At 43.7% G+C, this 20,971-nt stretch overlaps 1 protein-coding gene across 1 annotated transcript in view; it reads left to right on the top strand.

Annotated features, from left to right (window-relative positions):
- The first annotated feature begins 9,079 nt into the window (after positions 1 to 9,079).
- Positions 9,080 to 20,971, top strand: part of LOC124288980 (zwei Ig domain protein zig-8-like) — a 116,965-nt gene continuing 105,073 nt past the window's right edge. Inside the window, exon 1 of the mRNA XM_046725579.1 lies at positions 9,080 to 9,640. The gene's annotated coding sequence lies outside the window, so the exon portion shown is untranslated. The remainder of the gene's footprint in view (positions 9,641 to 20,971) is intronic.

Below are 20,971 nucleotides of genomic sequence, written 5' to 3'. Positions count from 1 at the left end.
TCAGTACCACAAACGGCGAGAGAACGCTCTTTCAAGGAAGATTAGACCTGTTCCGCCCTTCTCTGAACGTGATGATTAAAAGTGATTTTGACATTTTGGAAAGGTTGGTAACAGTTTAAAATGGTCTCCTGAGTATGGGCAATGTTCATGCATGGTGATTTATTGATACCAACATTACCTATTTATAACGGTTCTGATTAACAATCTGCTAAAGTACAGTTTTGAAGGCTTATGAACTGTTTCCTGACGCTCGTAGACAAATCGTTATTTCTGCTGACAGAAAAGGTGGTTCTCCTTTCGCTGAGGTTTTGTTAGGAAACATGAACCTTTGTTTAATAGGAAGTGGTGTACTTCTAAGGAGGTCAGTCGACAGTTCAAATTGTGAGGCAGTTTGTTCTGCTGGAGGATTATAGCAATATGTGTCAAGGGTTATTCTGCCACAAAGTGGATCGGTTACCACAGGCCGCTACTTTGACTCATGATTATTTGTTAATTTAAAAGCACTCGGACCGGGCTTTCAGGCTGGTATTAGCACGGTTATTAATCAGGAAATGTTAGCTCACCATCCTTCATCCCCTAGTTCTTGTCCTAATACTTCTAAGTCCGCGATAAGGAATTCACAAAACATCAAATTAGATGTGATAAGAAAAGGGATAGATCTATATGTATTGTATTTGTTAGAGAGAAATTTTGATAGAAAGTACTCGGAGGCATCAATTGTTTGTCCATATGTCTTTGATGGGAACGTCAGTGATACTGACTAAGCTTTAGGGTCCCTAAACGCCAGGGTGTCAGGTCAATATGAATAGGCAGTATCATGAAATAAATGACATTTTCCAAGGTGTTGACACTGTTCCTCCTGTAGATCAGACAGTGATGTACTGGGTGAACGATTTTACTGAAGCTCACCAAGACAGATGACTTCATCAGAATCAGTCAAGTACCACTGATAGTGTGACTTATGGAATAGCACAGGCAGATTCCACTGATACAAGCCAACAAGTCTCAGCTTTTGTGACTCTAGATGGACTTTAGTAATACAAATGTCATTTGTGCATATGGCTTGTTACTTAATGGCGACAAACTTTCACGCAAGTGGTAGCCCTTCTCACTAATGTGTTTGGCAAAAGTGTGAAATTTGTTTTAGGGGAGCAAATGTCAATCGGCTCTACACGTTTACCTTGAACAATTGTGTCACTACCCTACACGTGCTACACGTCCACCTTGAACAATTGTGCTGCTACCCTACACGTGCCACACGTCCACCTTGAACAATTGTGTTTCTACTCTACACGTGCTACATGTCCACCTTGAACAATTGGGTCGCTACTCTACACGTGCTACACGTCCACTTAGAACAATTGTGTTGCCACCCTACACGTGCTAAACGTTTACCATGAACAATTGTGTCACTACCCTAAACGTGCCACACGTCCACCTTGAACAATTGTGTTGCTACTCTACACGTGCTACATGTTCACCTTGAACACGTGTGTCTTTCCTCCACACTCGCTCCCCCTTGAACAGTTATGACATTCCACAGTTGCTAAAACTCCCTAATTAATATTTCCCGTAATACTTTAGCATCAAAGTATCCTAGTACTGTTTCTGCGGTGTCTTTTTGGACTGTCCGCGACTTCTGAACTATGAAGGGAAAACGACTCAGTGTCATTTTTTGACAAAGCAAACAGGTTTGTGTATTTGTCAATCTGCAACACAGTGTGATACTCATGTCATATCAAAGGGAATCTAGAAAACAAATTCATCAGGTACGGCGTATACGACTTCAGTCTGCCCTCAAAGATAAACCCAATGTGAAATTGGGAAGTAGGAGTGTTCCGAAGCTTAACGTGGGCTATACACCTCGCGTAGAAAATAATCTAAATTGAAAACACAGACGGTCAATATCTGTGTTGCTAGGGAGTTTTTCTAAGCGCGGTGTACATTCCCGTGTACCTGTACATACCAGAGATATAGTTATTGAGATTAGTTATTACTTTATCATTGGCCCTGGCGAATACCTATACATCTTGGCGACAGAATAGTTCAACAAACAAGCTCTCCACACAAGCCAATTTGCGTTGTCTAATATTATTTGTTGGACAATTTAATACTGCTCGTGAATTGTATTCACATAAGTTTATCAGCGTATTAAGCTCACAACATTTAAATACCACTTCGTCACCTCGTATCAGCTATTCGTCTATACCATGGCTTGTTGTGGACTTTCATTCTACCTCTGTAGTAGTGATTTACACTGTACTGGCTCTTTCTCGAGGTCGTCATGTTATACTGTTCGTGTAAATCAGTACCGGGAACGTGGAAACATAACCCTACATCTGTGGAGGAAAGGTGTGTGGGGTGAGATGGGACAAGGGTTGGGGACTGCAGGGACATGTGGAGGTGTGGAGGGAAGGGGTGTGTGGGGTGAGACGGGACAAGGGTTGGGGAGACAGGACAGGGTTGGGGGACAGGTGGGGGTGTGAGGAAGGGTGCGTGTGGGGTGAGATGGGACAAGGGCTGGGGGACTACAGGGACAGGTGGGAGGTGTGGAGGAAAGGTGTGTGTGGGGTGAGATGGGACAAGGGGTTGGGGACTGCAGGGACAGGTGGAGGGTGTGGAGGAAGGGTGTGTGGGGTGAGATGGGACAAGGGTTGGGGGACTGCAGGGACAGGTGGAGGTGTGGAGGAAGGGTGTGTGGGGTGAGATGGGACAAGGGTTGGGGGACTGCAGGGACAGGTGGAGGTGTGGAGGAAGGGTGTGTGGGGTGAGACGGGACAAGGGTTGGGGGACTGCAGGGACAGGTGGGGGTGTGGAGGAAGGGTGTGTGGGGTGAGATGGGACAAGGGTTGGGGGACTGCAGGGACAGGTGGAGGTGTGGAGGAAGGGTGTGTGGGGTGAGACAGGACAAGGGTTGGGGACTACAGGGACAGGTGGGTGAGGGTGTGGAGAAAGGGTGTGTGGGGTGAGATGGGACAAGGGTTGGGGACTGCAGGGACAGGTGGAGGTGTGGAGAAAGGGTGTGTGGGGTGAGATGGGACAAGGGTTTGGGGGACTGCAGGGACAGGTGGAGGACAGGTGTGGAGAAAGGGTGTGTGGGGTGAGATGGGACAAGGGTTGGGGGACTGCAGGGACAGGTGGAGGGTGTGGAGGAAGGGTGTGTGGGGGGTGAGACAGGACAAGGGTTGGGGGACTGCAGGGACAGGTGGAGGGTGGAGAGAAAGGGTGTGTGTGAGTGGGGTGGAGGTGTGGAGATTGGGACAAGGGGTTGGGGGGACTGTAAGACAGGACAACAGGTGGAGGACAGGTGGAGGTGGAGAAAGGGTGTGTGGGGTGAGACAGACAGGACAGGGGTTGTGGAGGGGACTGCAGGGACAGGTGGGGTGTGGAGGGTGTGTGGTGAGAGGGTGGTTGGGGGTGAGATGGGACAAGGGTGTTGGGGGACTGCAGGGACAGGTGGAGGTGTGGAGAAAGGGTGTGGAGGTGGGGTGAGATGGGACAAGGGTTGGGGACTGCAGGGACAGGTGGAGGGGAAGGGTGGAGGGACAAGGAAGGGGGACTGGTGGGGAGTGGAGGGGTGTGTGACAGGGGTGAGACAAGGACAGGTGGACAAGGAGGGTTGGGGGTGAGACAGGACAAGGACAGGTGGAGGAGTGGAGAAAGGGTGTGTGAGATGGGGGCAGAGTGGGGACTACAGGAGACAGGTGGGTGGTGGAGAGGGGTTTTGGGTGGAGGAAGGAGTGGACACAGAGATGGGGCAGGGGTTGGGGGACTACAGGGACAGGTGGAGGTGTGGAGGAAGGGTGTGTGAGATGGGACAAGGGTGTGGGACAGGTGGAGGTGTGGAGACTAAAGGTGTGTGGGGTGAGACAGGACAAGGACAGGGGACTGCAGGGACAGGTGGAGGTGTGGAGGAAAGGTGTGTGGGTGAGATGGGACAAGGGTTGAGGGACAGGGACAGGTGGGGGTGTGGAGGAAGGGGTGTGGGGACAAGGGTTGAGATGGGGACAGGGGTGGAGGAAAGGTGTGTGGGGTGAGGGACAGGTGGGGGTGTGGAGGAGGAAGGGTGTGTGTTGGGTGAGATGGGACAAGGGTGGACAGGACAAAAGGTGTTGGGGACTGACAGGACAGGGACAGTGGAGGTGTGGGGAAGGGTGTGGAGAGACAGGGAGGGTGGGGACTGAAGCACAGGTGGAGGGTGAGAGTGAGACAGGACAAGGGTTGGGGGACTACAGGGACAGGAGGAGGGGTGGAGGAAGGTGCTTTTATTATATTTTGTCGAGACAATTTAGCAACAATTGTTTTTTTGTTAATTAGTAAAAGGAAGTCATTTGATGGATGACTGATCTACCGACATATTTTTGCTTCTATTAGAATAGACCATAGAAAAACATTTAGATACCATGTCGTTACTGATAGTTTGCCTCGGTCCCCAGAAATTAGACACCCGGGGACTGTTGACGGTGTAGTCAACAAGGTGCTGTTTCAGGATATGACTGTAATATTGTTCTGTGGCGTTAAACTGAATTCACTCGCTCATTCATTCATTAATTTAGCCGTTGTGCATTTTAGCAGCCTTAACACGATAATGGCATCTGGAAACATTTGTTTCTCCTCCCCCTTGCCCAGCAACAAGTTCCAACGACACTGACCGGACAAACTGTTGTCCACTATTACTCCCAAGGGACATTGCCCTCCTTGACCGCTAAACTGACCAATTCAGCTCTTCTTTTACAGCGCTTTCAAATCCATTCTCTCTGTGTATTAATTATAGGCCTTGATGCCCAGGTCTATTGAAGCTGGAGGGTTTCATCACTGGAGAATAGGATATTGTCTTTAACAATCAACCCTGATCATTGTGCTATGGAGCAAGGCGTAATTGGGTTCAATATGACACGTCAATCTTCCTTCTGGTCAGTACACTAGGCAGCCGTGCATTCAGTAAGATACGGGCAAAGGCACTGAGACACTGCATTAGTCGTGGCATCGGTGGACGTCATCAGGTGAACAACTGACCGATATATCGTCATCCTAGTTAATAGTTTGGAATGAGAAATTGTGTTGATTAGGTGTAAAGGGAGGGGCAGGTGAAGATGAGATGACTGTTCTATAAGTAATTCATGTCATTACACCCGTGTTATCACACTATTCCTGCTAAATGTGTGAGAGTGAAACAATGTCTGAATATGTTGTAGGATCCTGCCCTCGTTGAACTGTTCCCTCCATGAGAACTCCATCTAGACCCCGACCTTTATCGTATATCACACTTAACTGTTACAGTGTTTTAGCTTTGTGCCTCCATATATCATAAATACTAGCTTTAAAGATTAAATAGTTACTGTTGAATCGGATATGAACAGAATGATTGCTATTTTTTTGCCGCTGTTAGCAATAAATCAGCTGCCAGTATATGATCAAGTCGGGCATGGTGGGCGGCGATCCAGTGAGCTTGCGGTGCCGGAATCGAGCCCACCTGTATGTGGCAGGGCGTAAAAACCTACGAGTCAACTTTGTGTGCAGACTATTTCAGTGTTGTCACAACCCCTAGTGTACAGTACACTACTCTGTGCACTTATACTTAAAAGAACCCACGAATAAATGACCAGATGGTGGCCACATGAATACGTGCAAACACCTAGTTGCGGGTACAGCAACGTGCAGTAAACGTGGACAAAGTACTGTGACTATGTGTCCCAGTCCACCCAGCTGTGAATGTGTACCGCGTAGGGATGGGAAAGCCCAATAACTCGGTGCCATAATGGCTGCAAGAGTTGTATGATCCCCAGGGATTTCAGATTGATAATACGATGTGCCCTTGAGATTGAGTGTCAGTTTCGAGGGGAAAAACCCAGCGCCTTGAGCATGTACTAGTTGCATGGATATGTGGGCTATATAAATATCCTATAATGATACTACTACTACTAATAATAATAATCAAGTCGCGGCTGTGAAACCAGTGACAGATGGTAAGAGCAACGGCCCGCGCTAGCGGGTTCCTGGAGATCTAGTTTTGGGTTCAAGGAACGAATATAAAGAAGAAATGCAACATGTAAGTTTACTGTTAAAGACAATTCAAAGGGTATTGAGCGTATCCTTTAGCAGGCATGTAATAAAATTCGAAAGTCATCCGTAAAGTAACTTGAATAATAATTCCTTTTGCATTATAAAACATGCACTGCCTCAGTTATTCCGTATGTCATCTAGGTTACCGATATACATCTATACATCATTTCTATTTAGTTCGACCTAATGCAACTACCTTGAGTATATGTGTACAGGGATTGTAATGTTTTGCCTAACAGTAAGAACACTTTAATGACGATAGGTAAGTACAAGCCTTATTGATACAGAATAACACATACCATCTGTATACATACCACGGTTTCAATCAATCAACAAACGTTAGTTTCCCAGAAAATACCTCCATAGATGATAGGTAGGTCAGCTGTTCCAGTTACTTATACACACCTGTAACTTCTCCACACCTGTAATCAATACCTGCATCTTCCCGTGTCCGTGCTGCTGGTATTGAGAAGCGTACAGACAATAATCGACACCAGTTACGTTTTGGATACAATCGCCTTTCTAACACGTGAAAAACATTTGCACGAAATCCTGTTTACACTGTAAAAGGATACTGGCAAATAGCCCTACATCTGGACGACATATTTCTGTCGATATTCTGTAGATGATGATGTTGAACAAGTAAAGAGATATTTCCTGGTAGCTTGATAGGCTGTGCAACACAACTGTACATAGATGGCGCTCCTAGCAGGATGACATGGGAAGACCGTTCCTGGCCAAGTAAAACATTATATTCAAGTAGTCTTTGAGCCACAGAAAGGTTTATGTATATTTCCCGGGGATACGGGAAGCACGGGGGGAATATCTTGACACTAAAAAGTGGATTGAGCTGAAAGGTTTTGAATGGATGAAAGAGGAGAGGGGATTGCGAATCTTTTATTGGCAACGCCGGAAAGGAGAAAACTTTTCATTACCGTTTTTTCAATTTGATTCATGAAATGAGTACAATGTGGCGCTCACTGACAGCCATATTTTGAGTTCCAAGCGAATGCGATAAAAATAACCTCGTGCTTCCCTGGTGGATCGGGCTGTGTTTTTTATTCATCCCCTGGGGATGGCGTGCGTCGAGTCTGAATTTCAGATTATCCCCATCAAACTACAGAAAATGTCCAAAAACACCAACTCATAACTTGTGCAAGTTAAGACTACTTCAGTAATACATGCCGAGATTGTGGGCGATAAGCGAGCGAGCAGGACGTACCTGACGCTGGTCCATAACATCGCTGTTTTATCACCCTGCTGTCAGTCAGCTGCGTGAAGTTTATACCCCAGGATTTCTACAATCAGTGAGGATAACACGGAAATATAGATGTCTGGAAGTGAGTATGGCAAGGTGATGCTCCTGATGTGTTTTGGAAGTTAATACTCAGCTGTATGTGTAAATCATGTACACTGTGATAGCAGCTTCACTGGGGGAGGTTCCGTCTTTGGGAAGTTCAGTCACGGGTTGTATCTGTCTGTCTGTCTGTCGTTTGTCTGCTCACATCAGTAATGACATACCTGTTAGTACAGTGTCTATCTTTAGCAGCACGTTCAAATATCATCTCAGAACAGTGATCTACCTACCTACCTTCCTACTCTCCTCTCTAGTTGTAATGCCAATCTGTCTACAAATCTGTCTATCTGCGTATCTGTCTAACGATATGTTAATCTATCTAGAATCAATCCATCCGTCTTTTTAAAATATATTTGCTTACCTTTATCTGTATCTATCTATCGTTCTGTCAGTCTATCTATTCATCTATAGAGGTCCGTGCATATCTCTTGTTGGAGCAGTATCTATCTATCTATCTATCTATCTATCCAGAACAGAATGCACATATCTCCTAGAGCAGTATCTATCTACTCATCAAAAACAGTACGTGAATATCTCTTCTTAGAGCGGTATCTATCTGTCTGTTTATCTATCTGTAACAGTACGTACATATCTCTTCTTAGAGCAATATCTATCTATCTATATATCAATATGTCATAGTACGTACATATCTCTTCTTAGAGCAGTATCCATCTATCTATCTATCTATCTGTCATAGTACGTACATATCTCTTCTTAGAGCTGTATCCATCTATCTATCTATATATCTATCTGTCATAGTACGTACATATCTCTTCTTAGAGCAGTATCTATCTATCTATCTATCTATCTATATATCTGTCTGTCATAGTACGTACATATCTCTCCTTAGAGCAGTATCCATCTATCAATCTATATATCTATCTGTCATAGTACGTACATATCTCTTCTTAGAGCTGTATCCATCTATCTATCTATATATCTATCTGCCATAGTACGTACACATCTCTTCTTAGAGCAGTATCCATCTATCTATCTATCTGTCATAGTACGTACATATCTCTTCCTAGAGCAGTATCCATCTATCTATCTATCTATATATTTATCTGTCATAGTACGTACATATCTCTTCCTAGAGCTGTATCCATCTATCTATCTATCTGTAAAGTACGTACATATCTCTTCCTAGAGCAGTATCCATCTATCTATCTATGTATCTATCTGTCATAGTACGTACATATCTCTTCTTAGAGCTGTATCCATCTATCTATCTATCTGTCATAGTACGTACATATCTCTTCCTAGAGCTGTATCCATCTATCTATCTATATATCTATCTATCTATATATCTCTCTGTCATAGTACGTACACATCTCTTCTGGGAGCAGTATCCATCCATCTATCTATCTATCCATCTGTCATAGTACGTACATATCTCATCTGAGATCAGTATGTTGATGTTTGTCGCTGTCTCTCTACTTGTCTGCCTATTGTTCTGTAGGTGCAACTGTGCAGATGTATGTGCACCTTGAACTATATCTATCCCAATCCCTGTCGGTATAGCATCTTCAGGAAATGACCACAATTAAGGATACATGTTGATTCATGCATACCATGACATTTCTGTCACACAAGGCACTGTGACGCTAATTACAAATGTAAACCAACATTTTACAGAGTTACTCCCCCTACATTTCTACCACCGTTCTCACCAAAGTGCGGATCTCATCCCCTCTCGACAGCAGCGAAACTACACCAGCCGAGAGGCGAGTGAAAGCACCTCTCTCGTAGCTCCAGCATCCGAACAATCGCCAGCCTCCTCTGCAAACCAAGCGACGAGGGACGCGGGAAGTTTGCACACAAGAAATAGATATTCCAAACTTGTCAGCCCCGTAATGAACCGGTAACAGCTGCGAAGACGGCGGTATGGGGCGGGCTATGGTAGTTGTTTATCCATCACAATGAAAGGGAGCGAGAGACGCTAAACAGATATTGGCTTATATTGGTGTATCGCCACGCTTGACCTGAGGAAAAAAGGAGGCGGTCTTTCTTCGAGTTTTGTGTGTGTCCTGTGTGAGCTGTGAGGAGAGCGAGAATTGGAAGGGAGTAGCACAGGTTGTCAGCTGACGCCTCGAGTCACTGTGTGAGTGGCTAACCGTTGTTCTGTTGATTGGTGGAGTCTGATGCATGTGCGGCGTACGGTCGACTCGCTGTGCTAGACTTGGTGGAAAGGATATACACTATTGGACTTAACATCAACAGGTGGGTTATTACATGTTCTTTTGCCAACCCTCAGTATTCTGTCAGCTTCTCTTACATCCGTTGTATAGACTTTTCAGTACGTTCAAAGTTTAGTCTGGCAGGAATCTCGCATGCTTTCCTCGAGATGTGTGAAAACCATTAGGTGTAATTAAATATAGATATATTATGTTTTCGCCAGGACGACTCTGCCAACTCAGTATGTTATGAAATTGTGAATTTGTGATTTTAACGGTTATCTGCTCTGGAACTGGTGCCTGAAACACTTTCGCTTATCTAGGGATCTGTTTGATATACTTTAAACTGATTACATACTTACTGATGCTTCATGTGAAGCGTGTGAAGGACGTGTAAGTGATATATCTGTGACATCAATACCCTAAACGGGAGCTTCTTCTTGTATTGAATATACATAGCCTCTGACAACTTTATCAAGCCGATTTCATCGAATGTCAAGCACGTGTCAGAAGGTGCACTTCACGCCGAGTGATTAATATCGGTATCTTTCCTATTCTTTGTTCCCTCGGCGGGGTAGACATTTATCAAAACAGATTTTACAAACGGGCGCACCCTTGACGCCGGCAACGGGACATATTTATGAGTTCTTTTCAAATATAATTTCGCACAATGTACACTTTGATACACATTCAGACACATTGATCGTGAATGTGTATCTGTTCAATACTTTTAAGTCCTAGCTAGCCTCTGCTGTCAGTCCTAGACCGGCGTGATATGTTGTAAGGTGGAAGTATGCGTGAAGACATGTGGGTACATATACCGAGACAAACACGGGGGGCTGTCAACCTCACACTGCTGATATTCACTCCGAGACAGTTATTAGTAATAGTTATGCTGCTAGACCCCGCTCCGTCGATCATATCCTTTCACTGAAAGATTTGTTGACAATTTTGACATTTGCAGATTCCCAGGAAGCGATCCAATTCAATTTATGCTTCCTTCAGGTTAAAAGAACCATATCAGCAGGTTGATGTTTTATATGTTTAGATTAAACGTTCAGAGATGGGAAAGTATTCACGTAGTTGAGTTTGTAGCCATTATTGTCCGATGGGGCTGTTAGGGTGTGTGTGTGTGTGTGTGTGTGTGTGTGAGAGAGAGAGAGAGAGAGAGAGAGAGAGAGAGAGAGAGAGAGAGTGAGAGAGAGAGAGAGAGAGAGAGAGAGAGAGAGAGAGAGAGTGAGTGAGTGAGTGTGTGTGTGTGTGTGTGTGTGTGTGGTGGAACTTCCTTTTTGACGAGATAAATACCGTTATACCATCAGTTATTCAGTATTTGAGTCGGCACCATATGTTGTGCTACTGATGTTACATTTCCAACGTCTTTGAGGCGAAGGTTACAATTGATTAGAAAAATGGGTTTGATTGAACTGACATTCGCAGTAGCTTCTTTTCACACACCACGAAACACGCGATGTAAACTTCAAAAATATTGATTGAATGAATTTTGGCGGGTTAACATTTGGACACGTTATGAAGAGTATTCGAATTGTTTTATTTGTACTTGAAAAACTACAACAGCGCTGCGTAATAGTGGTCAGAACGAGAATACAGTATTTGATCCTTCACGTAGTAACAGCCAGACGTGGTCAGGCTCATGGGCCCAACTGACAGGACACAGACGCGACCGTTGTGCCAAATAAAACAGAATTGGCCAACACTGAGGATACCCGAGTGGTCAGTTTGTAATTAACGTAGCGGAAGATGAGATAATGACATCAGAATCCTTTGTAATATCTCCTGGACTGGTCTCTGGGGAAGGTCGGACAGTGGAATGGAAGTCCAGTATCTCCACAGTAACGTGATCCCGGAATACTATATTACCTAACTGAAATGTCAAACCGTTTCTTACACGCTTAACGTTTAATACACGCACTTCCTGGTCCTGGGTGGGCGGGTACTTTGTATTGGAATTGTTATTGAAGAACCCTATACGGTGTATTTACTCCCTACTGAGTAACGGTGGACTGCATGGTTTAGCGGCTACCAATCCGATGTCACAATGTTGATGAATTTGTCTGCATTTGCTAGCATCTACCACTGCCCTCTGTGAGATACTAAGAATACTGAAGAAAAAAGTGAAAGGTTAATTGTTTTGTATCGAGGTGTCTTGACGCAGGTAAATATAACTACGGCAGAAGACTATGATTGATTAAATCTAACGGTGAAATGATCGGTCAACCGTATAAAAGACATTACGAAAGTAGTAATGAGAAAAAATAATCGAACTGGGGCTATTTTTGTTACTAATATCTATTACACCAGTCCGACAAGTGATCTGCGGCATTGTCACTGATAGTTATTGCTATATGGAATAAGTCTTAATATAGGACTGAAAGTACCCATTACCATCCCGATAACAGACGCAGTAATACAGGGTGTTATTACCCAACAAATCATATCTGTGTTGTTAACAAGGCGGCATAGCTAACGGCGTTTCTGCGTCCCCAACTACCTGAATCTTGGCCCTAACTCAGACGTATTCTGACTGTACATGATAAAATGAAGTTTGAGAGTGTGCTTGCGTGGTGTCGTTAATGGCTGAGAACACGTTGCACATTTACAAATACGTCCAGGGCGCCACCAAGGCATCGTTTTTATGTCCAGTCACTAACTCCTGCAGCCATGCTAACTTGTCGATGACTGATGATTTAAATCGTCAGATAGTCTCGGTAAATAGAATATTTTCCGCACGTTTTTTGTTTAATGTTTATTCTTTACAAACGGGATAATTTCCTCTTCAGATTCCATTCAGATTTTTTTCCAGAAGTGATATTGATTTATTACCTTATAGGCCGAGTGATACTGGTAATATAATTGAGTTTGTGAAAGTATTAAAAACAATTTACCGCGAGATGACTGCTCGAAAATTCTATTCACTCAAGGACTTGATTTGCATTTTTTTAGATTAGGTTTTTGTAAGGAGTAATGTTAAAGTTTCCGGGATTTGAAAACTTGACAAAGCTTTAGCGTAGTATGATGTTAGCTGTATAAGGTGATGTAGGTGGGACCACCGTTTAACTCGTTGGTAGTAGCTCAGTGGCATTTCAATACTTTCTGAACATGTCCCGGAAGTGAGATAGTTGCCCTGAGATACGCCGCGCTCATTACGGTCCTTGGGTTTATGGACGACAAGACAAAAACTAGTAAAGCCGTCTGTGAATATTTCCGGACAGGCTTAAGATAATGCTGATGCCCATGAAAGGCAAGTCGTAGCATCAGGCCATAAACTGCTGCAGCTAGATCCAGGAATCCCAGCCCAACGACGTTGTCATTAATCTTTTGTTTTTATTTAACCAAGCGTCTGTGTGTCTGCAGTCAAATGTACTTGATAGATTTATCAATATGCTGAATGGAGCCATGATTTGTTTCGTCTGCGGGAATAATTCGTCTCCTAAACTCCATAAACCTTTCCCAGTGCAGACAGTCTGTTGAATATCGTCTACAGACATCAAACTTCCCCAAGTCCCGTTGCAAGCCACAGAAAGTGTGTTACAGAGTACCGTCACTGTCTTTCAAAGTCCACCATCAAGCTCAAGGTATATCTACTGTCAATCCCCGTCACCATTATGTCCAATGGTCCCTACCAAATCCACATAGCCCTGGGAAAGCCGGAGATATCTAATGTCAATCCCCGTCACTATTATCTCCAATGGTCCCTACCAAATCCACATAGCCCTGGGAAAGCCGGAGATATCTAATATCAATCCTCGTCACTACCCTGGGAAAGCCGGAGATCCTACTGTCAACTACACGTCCAGTGGTCCCTAGTCCAGGGAAAGCCGGAGATATCAATCCCCGTCACGTAGCCCTGGGAAATCCAAATCACTACGTCCGGAGATATCTACCGGATCAATGTCAATCCCGTCACTACACGTCCAGTGGTCCCTACCAAATCCACATAGCCCTGGGAAAGCCGGAGATATCTAATATCAATCCCCGTCACTACACGTCCAATGGTCCCTACCAAATCCACATAGCCCTGGGAAAGCCGGAGATATCTAATATCAATCCCCGTCACTACACGTCCAATGGTCCCTACCAAATCCACGTAGCCCTGGGAAAGCCGGAGATATCTACTGTCAATCCTCGTCACCATTATCTCCAATGGTCCCTACCAAATCCACATAGCCCTGGGAAAGCCGGAGATATCTAATATCAATCCCCGTCACTACACGTCCAATGGTCCCTACCAAATCCACATAGCCCGGGAAAGCCTTGCACATCTTCTGTCATACTTTCCACCCAGAAACCTCCATGGCGTCAGGCGAATTTCCAACCTACGGGAATGTTCGTCCATTCCTAACACAAGATATGCCCTCTGGAACCAAATGAACCCTAGCGCATAATCTCACTGCCATGGCTGTTTCGCGAGTGAAGAGGAAATATCAGATTACCCATGATGGGATAATATGACTCTACATCTACATCTCAGATGTAGCTTGGCGTTAATGTCCAATATGTTGTCTTACAATTATCACTTAAAGAAATTTTAAAACGTGAAGTAAGAATGATTAATTAAATGATGGTTCTCCAAAGTAATATATATCTTTCCAGTGATATACGTCCTTCTCTATTTAGCTAAGCTAAATAGTATTGTAATGGAAGTATTGTAATGTCTAGTGCCAAATACATCCCATAAACTCAGTCATTCCGTTCTAAGCCTTAGAGGAGTTCGGTCTATGTGTTTAGTGCCGGTTTGTGCCCTAAATGCTAAATATACGCTGACCTGTTCCAAAGATGACCTGTATGTTTCAAGGATGATGATGATGATGATGTTGTAACCTCCATGAACGGTTCCCAATGCCAACGAACAGACGCATCACCAAAAAGGGTGAACACTTCTAGATGAGGAATAATAGGAATCCCGTCTAATACGTCACGGTTTGTTACACATGCGTCCTTGTTTGTACAGACAAAACCCACTACAAGACTGACTGACTGACTGACTGACTGACTGAGTTTAGTTTTACGCCGCTTTTAGCAATTTTCCAGCAATATCACGGCGGGGGACACCAGAAATGGGCTTAACACATTGTGCCCATGTGGGGAATCGAACCCGGGCCTTCGGCGTGATCCACTACAAGAACTACTGGTAGTTGTAGACAGGCATGTTCGAGAAAGAACAGACCTTCTTACGAATCTGAGTGGTACCACTGCATGGATTCCGAATGAAAACATGGTCAAAATGACGCCCGTATTATCAGACATGTTGAGATTCCATCGGTTATTTCCAACCTCGACGCCACAAATCTTCTTGTCTTTTGATGGCTAGGTTTTGTTCCTGTAATGTAAGATTCTTTTATGTGATTATATGCTTAGCAAGGAAGGGGGAATGTACTTTACGGTCACAGTTGGGGACCAATATTCGCTACTTACTGCCATTTATTGAATCGATGCTGTAAGAGATATCATCTCCCAGCCACAAGGTTGTTAGACGGAACCATTAAGCATCTGAAATGACACCGTCAACATAATGCGTCAACATTTCGAATGCTTGTCTACGATAATTCCATTTTGTGTTATATCTTTCTGAACCCATTATTTTTGGCGAGATAGTTGTTGATTAATCAATACAAGTATACAGCTCTAAATCAGTTTCCAACAGCTCGTAAATCCTTCATTTGAATTATATATTGTATAAAGTAACCCCGATTCATTCATACATTCATTCATTCACACACACACACACACACTCTCTCTCACACACACACACACGCACACACACACACACACACACACACACATCGCTTGAATGTGTAGTTAACCCACATGTTGCCACGGTGTCCCTATGTATGGGTCTCTGTTTATCTTAGAGATAATCTGATCCAAAAAGGTTACAATTCTGTACGAAAAGAACCCCGAAGCATAGTTTTCTTTCCGTCCGTTAAAAAACATCAAGGCAGGAATGGAAATATATCTTCACTGAACACGAGTTTTGTATTTCAACTAGCCGACAATCTTGAAATGAAGCTACTGTTTTCGAAATGTATTTTTTGTTTATTTCAATCACCGCTTCTGAGGTTTTGGAAAACAAAATCCTTAATAGGAAATTTCATTAATCGCAGGAGGCATATGTGGTCGGTCAAGTGGCGTGCCGCGTGGTTATCAGTACCGTCTGACCATCTTTGATCCGTGACTCCTAAACTGGTTACCGTCTGCCAATAGAATTAACAAGTTTTGTGCCATGATAAAGACGAACCACTGATATCACGGCGTGATATCAAAACCCCACTCTCATTTGTCTCATCCTGAGATGTAAACCCCTTCAGGACACGCGTCATATGTAGACGCTACAATGAGATGATACATTTTTCACCATTGTAGATCGATAGAAATAAGTTAATATATATCACAGGAAAATCTATTGTTTCCTAAGTTGGATTTACTGAATCCGAATCCCTCCTCCAACATTTGACCTGTGGTGAGTATGTCTACGATTGTGAACATCCGGTGCTGTGGCTGCCTGGAACTGGGATGATAAAGGCCTCCACTTCAAATCAGTTTAATACTGAAGTTTCAAATATAAGTGTGTTATTTATAATCATGTTACAAGTCTATTGGTATATTGCTTTACCTTTAACATTTTATGTTCACCGAGATTCCTAATTTTGGGACCTCTATTAGCTTCAAAGTGTCATTCAGACAGCAGCATGTATTCTTGTATCTAATACCTTCATCGTCTTATGGTCACCCAATGCCAAGTTATCGTAACCCCATGGTTTACAGTGAAGCAGCGGCAAGTGTTGTCTCACCAGCAACAATTACGTTGTGATTGTAATATTGTTATCATCACAAAATTGCTTTTTCTAGAACTTCTACTTAACTAGTTTTACAAATACCAATATGAGCGAGAGTAACCTAAAGAGGACTGAAACACACACACACACACACACACGCACGCACGCACGCACACACACACACACACACACACACACACACACACACACACACACACACACACACACACACACACACACACACACACACACACACACACACACACACACTTCTGCTGGTTACTGTTGCATCTACACACTGGCATCTCACAGTACCACGTCAACATACTTGCGTGTAAACGACAGACTACTGTGGTACGAGCTGGTCCCACACGAATATTAATATCATCACGCAAACGTATATATACATGTTTATATGAACCAGCTTGCCTCATTTGCATACACACATCTACAATGAACTGCCTGCACACACGGGATAACGTGTAACATAATTTGTGGCGGCTTCCAACCTCTTTCTGAAACTCTCAGATAAGCAGACTGTTCACAACAAATCACCTGGTCGTGAATGCCTTCTGTGTTCTCTCCTTCATAAGTGTTGCCATTAATCCCATGACCTTCACAAAAATGTTGGAGACGTGTATACCATATGTACTGTGTCCCAGCATGCAGACCCTCCCTTTCCTCTACTGCTTGGCAATTTGTAGCCTGTGTCATTTGCCATCTACCATTACAGCATCCAGGAGATTTGTCACGAAAATGACGAAAACACAATGACGTGAAGAGGATCCACAGCACCGATGACGGATTGGTATTTTAAGTCTTGACATTCCAATTTCCGACCTGCACTTCCAACCACGAAGACAGCCAGGATGACCCTCTGTGGCACGGCCGCCGTGACTGATTGTTCAATTGTGTCTTGGGTGTAAAGTTGTCGTTGAAGGTGACTCAGTAACATTTTATTGTGTAATGACGTACACAAATGCCATTTTGGTTATGTTGGCATGCGACTTGAGCAATGTATTCATTGAAATGAGTGAGGAAAACGCCGCTCGGAACACAAGTTGAGATACGGCTGCAGCTGAATGTGACAGGAAAGCCTGAAGTTTGAAAGTGTCGAATCACATCAACAATTCACCAATACACAGGTATGATCAGTTTAGTGAATATCAGCAGTAGCAAGGTTGTACATCTTCCTATAGCAGCGACTCCCACGTTCCTGGTGTGCAGCAGATAGAGGGCATCACCTGCTGCCACACAGTGTTCACGTTCAGTAGGTACACGCTCAAACAGAAGGGGTTAATACAGGTCATCTTCATCTGCCCACAGGTCTACAGATATATAGACATCAAGTAAATCACATATTACAGTTAACGAGGGGAAGTAACAGGTGATGTGAAAGAGCAGAGATAGACATCCTTGTCCTAGCTTTCCCACTGACAACACCGATACCGCTTATAGTGCCACAGTTAGTCAAACGGACTTTTGTCCTGTTTAGCGGACTCCTGAAGATACGGCGTAGGACTTGTTGTTCAAGCAGTTCTTTCTTACGGACTTATATAAACATTGAACCCTTTGTTTCTTTGACATATTTTAAATTGCAATTTTAAGAAATACAACAATCAACACAATAATATCATCTAAGGACTTATAATATAGTGCGTATATTGATCCTTGGTTTGGTTTGTTTGTAGTTTAACGCCTCACTCAGCAATATTCCAGCTTTATGGCGTCGGTCTGTAAATATTCGAGTCTAGATCAGACAATCCAGTGATCAACAACATGAGCATCGACCTACACAACTGGAATACGATGACATGTGTCAACCAAGCCAGCGAGCCTGATCACCCGATCCCGTTAGTCGCCTCTTGCAACAAGCATGGGTTGCTGAAGATCAATTCTGACTCGGATCTTCACGGATCTGGTTAATCGCAATGCGTCACTACTAATTTGTATCATTGTTCTGTGCGATGCATTACTCATATTACATTGTGTATAGCAGGAAGCTGGTAATCTCACGACATGTTTCAAACCGAACGTATAACCGGAATTCGTATAATTATTGAACCACCACTCCAAGAGATTACAACGCGTTTAGGTCATATCCGAACTGTAACTATCAGAATGCCTTAATTACGGTATGAATAATAATGCAGGAGTGGTAATGTCACACACTGATTCAGCGATTAGCTAACTTGACGTACTTTACATTTTAAAACTACCATGCCAACGTCTGTGTCTTCTGATAACTACAGACGAAGTTCGTCGAGAAGCAAATGTTACGTTGATGGTAGCATGTTGCCCACCTACACTAGTTATGTGGGCAATGCGCGATCTTGGCCAGGGTGGCGGTAATGAGACTCGCTTGTTCACGCTCTGTGCTGGCTATTGATAAGAACATATTTTGACACACTAAGCATTGTAACTTGTAGACCAGCATGATTCTATTAGGGAGTGCTTGAAGCAATTTGTCCGACAATATGATGCTTTGTCGTGTATAGAAATGACATATTCCAGCGACTGTTGTGCCCTCACACGTCTGTTTCGGTATCGAGAAAGAGCAATGGACTGAACTGAATTAAAGAAACAATGCCAAATATGGAGGATTAGAAGTTCCATACAAAGCTGTCATTTGTTAGTGCACTTTGTATGAAAATTGCAAGGTTTTTGAATATGAAAGGACATTATAGGTTTGAGAACATCAAATAATTTTGACAATCCATTTTTCGCATGCAAAACATGAATACACATCCACTGATTAAGCACCAACTGAAACGTGATATTTATATCTATAAGATGTAAATGACAGAAGAGCTGCAGAATGCTTCTAAAGGCTGAGTGTTTGCATTCATGACATTTATAGAAAGTACTCATCTGTCGGGTGAACTTCTTTCCTCAGCATCGCGTGCGAGCAAAGAGAAAAGGAATTAATAATTCACAGAGACCGACAGTGTATTATTGCATAATCTCTGTTATTTGGCTTCGCGGGATGCACAACGTTCCGAGATGTGTTGGGTCGCATTCTGAAAAAGTCAGAACCGCATCAAAGAGGGTGATAATGGCTTGGTTAGCTAGAAAAGTTCACCACCTTTGAGCACGTACCTGCGGGGAAGGCACACGCAAGTTGAAGTCATTTTACCAACGCCTTCTCAACCTACAGCTACAGGGTTCACATAGCGACCCGGGAACAACAACCTCGGTGGTTGAGACGCACCTTATCGCCGCTATCCCAGTCTCAAGTTGATACGTAGGCTTGTGGGTGGCTGTCGGACTTTGGGTATTAGTGTGAAGGGGGGAGTAACATCTCAACATCGCTTGAGAGACCTTCGTTACCATGCGAGAGCATAGAGCGTGTGTTATAGGTAAAGACATTATCTGCTCACGCACAGCTCGGCAAACATCACTACTTTCCACGGTGTTCCAATCCTGCTTTAGACGTGTACAGAAGCATATTGTGACGCCAAGAACAATGACTTTGATATTTGCGTCAAATGGGTACCAGGTTTGGTAACAGTAAAGATAAGATTCCAGGCATGTATACGCTGCACATGGAGCTGACCGGGGTTTTGATGTACGGTTAGAGGCAACTCCACTGTAGTGTGCTTTACCTTTGTTTATTAGGTTTCCGGGATTGAATTGTCCATTGAATTGTACATGCCGTTGTCACATTGCAAGTGATGCGGTACACAGAGAGACAGAGAGACAGAGAGACAGAGATACACTTTCCTTGCAAACTGACTAGCAGACATACAACATAGAGGCAACTACTGTGGTAGTCACGCTTACTATTAGTCACTCAAACACCTGTCGACAGACATGTAGCGCTCACCGGTTGTGCCTTGCAGGAAACGTGATACAAAGTAGTGGTGCGTGATTGTATGAGTTTATATAGAGCTGCTGACACCTCTGTAAGTGGGGTACAAGTGTAATATTCATTGATGTAGGTCCGCTAATGACTTGACGCCATCAACGTGTCAGTCTTCAGATCCTGATGCAATTACCATCATGCTCCGACAAGCCTAAAACACACACAGATTACTAATTAAGGCCCCGGCAGGAAATGATTTATTCAAGCAATTAAAAAAAGACATACGCATATTAGAGTAGGATGAACAGTCGTCCAGAAACCACCACAAAAGTCCTGAAGCAGAAACTCCTGGGGGTCTCTGCCAGTAGACCCTTCTTTGCTCCTACCAGTGTCTATAGAACACTGTTGTATAGCGGTGGTTCGAGTAGCAATGGTAGACTGTCCATTGTGTCCTGGGAAGAGAGCGAAAGAGTGTAGACGCGTGTGGCGAACGTCGTGTGTACTTTAGGAATATCTCTGTAGTTGTCACATCACCTTAACGATCCATGTGTAGGAAATGATGTCATTTTTATCCTCATAAGAAAGATTACTTTATCCGTGTGTCGACCCATTGGACTGCAACATTCTTGAACTTGAACTGATCACCGTCAGTAGTTTCAGGCTGTAAACTAGAAGGTTTCATGTTTCTTAGACACTATTAAACAGTGGTCACTCTTTCCCTCTTTTGATCTCATGCCAACCTTATCAAACTTTATGATAGCTTGGAGACATGCGTTTA

The sequence above is a fragment of the Haliotis rubra genome, unplaced genomic scaffold, assembly GCF_003918875.1.
Source record: "Haliotis rubra isolate DU_JTF1 unplaced genomic scaffold, ASM391887v1 Scf43, whole genome shotgun sequence".
Taxonomy (NCBI): Eukaryota; Metazoa; Mollusca; class Gastropoda; order Lepetellida; family Haliotidae; genus Haliotis; species Haliotis rubra.
Note: the sequence above shows the minus strand (reverse complement) of the source record. Positions and strands in the feature narration are given on the sequence as shown.